Here is a 6000-nt window from a genome sequence, read left to right on the forward strand (position 1 = left end):
TGACCTGGCACTCAACCAGAACCCTTCCCACAAACAACATACAGATGGATCACACACACATCCATGTGCCTCGTAATCTGGCAGTTCTCCCACACCTTGGATCTGCTCCTCTGTGACGTAGGTCCCAGCAACATGCTCATGTAGAGTGAGTTCTATGTCCTCTTGTGGAGACCCACCTCCAGTCACCAGAGTTGCGGCATGACTTGAGGCCAGCTTTTTCTTTGCCCTACGCTTAAGGTCGTTCCAGCGCTTGTAGCACTCAACAGCTGTGCGCCTCATGAACCCAAGGGCACTTATGCTGTCCGCGATGCACTGCCAGTGTGCCTGATGTCGAGCAGGTGTAATCCTACACCCTGAAGTGACCAACATTTCGGCGTCATGTTCGGACACATACTGCACAAGTGCATCCAGTTCGGCATCATTGAAGCTAGGCTTCCTTGGCTGCCGGACCGTGTAGCCGTGTCGGGGTCATCAGCCTGTACTGGACGAGCACTCTTCCTCTTTCTTTTTGTGGGTGGTGGGGATCCGGAGTGCCCTACGCCGCTCTGGACACTAGAGGCAGGAGCACCGGTGGACTGTGTAGTAGTAGTGTGCGATGGCACACTGACCACATGACTTTCTGCAGGCATTAGCTGAAGTGTGATGATGGCAGGGGGAACCTCAGTCTGATGTACCGGGACCAACACTGTCCTTGCTGGGGGAGTCAGAGCTGGGGTGGACGGAGCTGCAGCTGCCCCTGCAGCCTCCCCACTCCGCCTACTCGGGGCAGCAGATGACATGGCTGCACCTGTACCACGTGGCCTGGTGACACTGGCTTGCGCCGCCACCCGTGGCCTAGACTTGGCGACCTGGAAGTCAGCCTGGGAGTCACCCTGTGCTAGGTCAGGTGCCACAACGGGCCGGTCCACCAAGGGCTGAGCAGGGATGGTGTCAGCCACGTTTCCCTCAACCATGGGGGGGGGATGTGTGTCCCTGACTGCTCCTCCACACGTGGGGTGCTAGGGGGAGTCTGCAAATCCTGGCCACGTCCCCTACCATGCTCACCACGCCCACCTCTTGAGGCTCGGCCACCTTTGCCACCCTTACCACTTGCTCACCTCCCAGCCATGGCACTGATGGAGTTGTGCGTATGGGAGTTGCAGTGGACAATTGTCCTGGGAAATTGGGGGTCAAAGGAGTAGGGTACTAGATGGAATTCATACCCAAGTGCTCTAGCAAGGCTGTATGTAACCCCTGGGGAAAGATGACGGGTCACGCAACGCACAGGCACCCCTAAAACAGAAAATGACGTGCACGCGACCCCTCGTAGACCACATGCGTGGGAAAAGGAACCTGCACTACGCTGTGGCACCCAGAAACACAAAAATGAACGTATGCGTGTCACACGCAGCCCACAATGACCTCTGAAGGGGTACGCTACACACGGGGCTAGCACAGTTGGTAAATACGTGCGCGACTCACCGTCTGCCTGGGAAAAGAGCGTGAAAAATATGCGCATGTGCGCGTTGGCAACACCCCCGCCAAAAGAAGAATTGTACACTGTCTGAGGAGACAGGACAAAAGGAGAAGTCAACGCTGTTTGAGGAAACAGGTCGAAGAGAAAATCAGAAAAATACTGACAGAGGTAACAGGGAGTACGAACTAGAAACGCTGTGAAGTAAATCGCGTGTGATCCGACAAGAAGTACAGATTTCACCCACTCGCTCGCCACGGGAAGCACGTACAAAGAAATGACGTACTACATGCACCTTTTAAACCGCACCACACGTCCAACGTCACTTCCGTGTATACGCACTGAGGCACTACCCTCCAATTACGCGGGCTGACACTCGAACGTGCAGTTTTTGGTCTTGTAACATTCCCCCGGGTACAGGGACACGCCCGCGCGTGTCACGTCACAGACGCGCCTGCGCTGTCAGAGCCTTTGGTCCAATGGAATCGCGTACACAGGCCAATCCCGTGTGAAACTTCTCGCGCACCCCTGGAATACACGCGCCCAGGCCAATCGCGTGTGGAACTTCTCACGCACCCCTGGAATGCACGCGCCCAGGCCAATCGCGTGTGGAACTTCTCGCGCACCTCTGAAATACACGCGCCCAGGCCAATCGAGTGTGTAACTTCTCGCGCACCCCTAGAATACACGCGCCCAGGCCAATCGCGTGTGAAACTTCTCGCGCACCTCTGAGATACACGCACACGCTCCCCCAGGCACGATCGCGTGTGTAAACACCCGCGAGCCCCTGAAATACACGCGCCCAGGCCAATCGCGTGTGAAACTTCTCGCGCACCCCTGGAATACACGCGCCCAGGCCAATCGCGTGTGAAACTTCTCACGCACCCCTGAAATACACGCGCCCACGCCAATCGTGTGTGAAACTTCTCGCGCACCCCTGGAATACACGCACCCAGCCAATCGCGTGTGAAACTTCTCGCGCACCCCTGGAATACACGCGCCCCAGCCAATCGCGTGTGAAACTTCTTGCGCACCCCTGAAATACACGCGCACAGGCCAATCGCGTGTGAAACTTCTCGCGCACCTCTGAAATACACACACACGCTCCCCCAGGCCCGATCGCATGTGGGCCTTCTCTGGCGCACATTTTTTTCCTGCGAAGGGACGCTACCGCCTGCTTTCGTGTGGCGGACATGTATGGGCCTGTGCGCGTCTTTGGCCGTGCGCTGTTTTTCCCTATTCGATTCCATGAATATGTGTTGCAGGCGAGCGTGTGGGCGTTCTGCACACTTGCCTCCTGTACTTCCCCTGTGACGCCCACATTTTCACGAGTTGTTCCCCATTCTGCGTGTGACGCCCCGTGTTACGCCTACTTTTGTTATGTGCGCCGCGCTATGTGCAAATTCACTGTGGCCTTATCGCACGGCGTTCGATGGCCTGTGTGCCAGCATGTGCCGCGCACTTTTTCAGCGCACATCCCACATTTTGCGCGTGCACGGACTTCCATGAATTGATGTGCAATTTTTTCTGTGCGATAATCGTACTTGCACTGCGATTTTCGCTATTTCACTGCGAATCGCACGTTTTCGCACGCGTGCACCGTTTTTTCAGCGCACATTAATTCCATGAATCGGCCTGTTAATTTCCTCAGGTATATGTCACGCTTCCTTGTGTTTCTCTGCCTATTTTTGCAAACTTTCTTGGTGCATAAGAACCATATGAATACCAAGCAACAAACCATCACTGTTCACAAAGAACAAAAGTGAAGTTCCTTTTTCCCCCTCCCTCAGGTGTCTACCCCCTCCCAATGCACAAGGTGAGGTGTACAGCTTGACTTAATTTTCTGCCTGCCATTTCCGACACTGAGTTCACCAAGAATGGTTTATGGCACAGTAACGTGGATCCCGTTAATGGAAGACAACAGAGATTTTAACTGTGACATTGTTTCATCACCATGTATTTGTATCTGCAATTAGCCATAGGAGGCACAACCAACCTGATTGTATCACATTGCTTGTACTAAATAAGGATCAGTGTGTTGAGTAGAAGGAAAGAAAAAGGTCAAGATAAAAAAGATAGGTTTTCACTTAACTACATCGTCATTAATTAATGCAATTAGACAATGGTACAATATACATATACTACATGGCAGCCTGCAACATCTGTATATAAGCCTGGAAATGTCTTATTACAGGCTAGTTGTAACATCCCAACATACCTGTAAAAAGAAAATGATATCACAACCGTTATGTAATCAATTATTGCACTTTGGTTGTGATGTTGCAATGTCTGCTGCTTCAGCCAGCACAGAGCTGAACTCCAGCTGTCACTTCTGAACTTAAAGCAGTGACATGCTTTTAAATTTCGTGTTTGTAAAACATTTTTCTGTCACACTTTACACACATTCATTGACAAATAACTGGGTATATAGATTGTTTCATTTCTGCACGTATGTTTTTACCTTTTTTATAACACAAACGAAATGTTACAAGCTGCAAGCAGCATGGTAGCTTTTTTAAAATCCAAATACATTCTACATTAATTATAACGAACAGAAAAAGGAAGATCTCCATTAAGCATGAGGCCGGGTAATAAAGCTCATTTATTATACGGAATAAAATAACCCCTACTATATGTAAAAAGGATATTTTCAAACATCCTTGGAGTTCCATGACCTTATAATGGAACTCAGCTGTAGCCACGGAACTACTCAGTGACTTGCAATATCCTTATAACGTATGGTAGGCGGTACATTATCCCATATATTAGGTACAGGCCTATCAACCATCAACCATCAAGACCTTATAATAGCAAGAATAGTATAATGGGTAGGATCATCTTTCAAGCATTTAAAAATGATTGCCTTGTTACATATGTTAACTCCCAAAAAGTAAGAGATTATCTATTATATCCAAATCTTATGAATGACTTTCCTAAGAGAGTTACATGTTTATAATTACTACTTTATTTTTTACCCAAAAATCTTTTTCAAGTACACAATGTTTCAATCTTCTGTTATGGCCCCAGATGCAAGAAATTAATTTAAAATTCCACTTTGAAATCAATTCACCCTTCTTTATTCCCCAGAGAATAGTGTTTGAGTATGGGATTATACTTTTCAAACAAAATGTGCTGATGAACCTGTGGGGGACAAATCCTCCACTTTACATAAAAATGTTTAATTCAGTGGTGCTGAAAAAAGTCAGTTAATGCCAAAATAAGTGGCAGCAACAAGGACCTTAGTGGTCATAAATCTGTTTAGAACCCACATTACTGATATTGAGCAATGTTTGCATAATAGTCAGAATGTTTTAAATGTATTGTCCTCTTTAATCATAGAAACATGATCTTGCAATAAGAAGAATAGTACTGCTTTGCATGATGAAGATGGTATGCATTTGAAACAGCTCCTTGAGGCACTGAAAAAAGAGAGGTATTGGCATATGATTCATTTATTAAGAGGTACTTACAAACACTTGAAGCAAAGAAAAAGGAGTTGCCGAGAGCATGTCTAGGATGATTTATTAGAGGCTTCTATAAACAAAGGATCAAGATGATTTTTGAAGATACTAAACTATGGCCCAGAATATAACAAATCAAATCAAATTAACACTAATATTATTGAAGAGAATTGGTTTACACATTATTGTTCTTTGCACAGTAACCACAAATAAGCAACTGAGCAGTCCAAGGAATGATGGTGTCTCAATTTGATATCAAGGATCCATTATTCTTAAATGTTGTTAATAGTATATTTATTACCAAACAGTTTTGAGAGTCCTGGGCTACTGCAACAATTGTTCCTATAATCAAAAACGAATGAAGTAATTTAGCAATTATTTTTCCGAATATCCCTATTAGATTAATCTTTGAAGCTGTCTGGGCAAATTTTGTTCAATAAATTAGATAGCTGCGTTCCGAATAATTACTTGATATCTCCCAATGAATAAAGATTTAGAGCAGGCTTAAGTACTAATCACCAAAGCCTACATTTAATTAACAAGGTCCCCCTCTAAGTGGCTTTTAAAGATTGTATGACAGGGTTTGATTCAGTTAAAAGATCCAAACTTTGGTCAATATTAAACCAGATGGGTATCCCACCAGATTTACTGTCTAACCTGATGGCGTTGCATAATTCCAATAGGGTGGCAGTGAGATTTCCTAAAGCAGGTACCCTGAAAAGCAATGTTCCAGTTACCCGTGAGGTAAGACAAGGTTGTGTTTTAGCTCCCATTTTATTTAACCTATATTTAAAATGGCATTGACACTGTTTTAGTGGATCTTAAATAGGGTCCCCATTATGAGTCTATCTTATGTGGATGATTTCAATTAATTGCCAGTCCCTACAGGCTTTACAGAAAGTAGTCACAGGTTTTACAGATTTTATGTTATCACTTGACCTAACAGTTAATATGAAAAGATTGCCCATTATGTTATTCAGCCCTGGATCCTCCCAATATTGTTTAACTTTTTTTTAAAGCAGGTTTTGGTCCTATCCCATTTGTTCCTGAATTTGGTTTCCTAGGGATCATCATTGCACACAGTCT

The sequence above is a fragment of the Ambystoma mexicanum genome, chromosome 11 (assembly GCF_040938575.1).
Source record: "Ambystoma mexicanum isolate Mex_15411 chromosome 11, UKY_AmexF1_1, whole genome shotgun sequence".
Lineage (NCBI taxonomy): Eukaryota > Metazoa > Chordata > Amphibia > Caudata > Ambystomatidae > Ambystoma > Ambystoma mexicanum.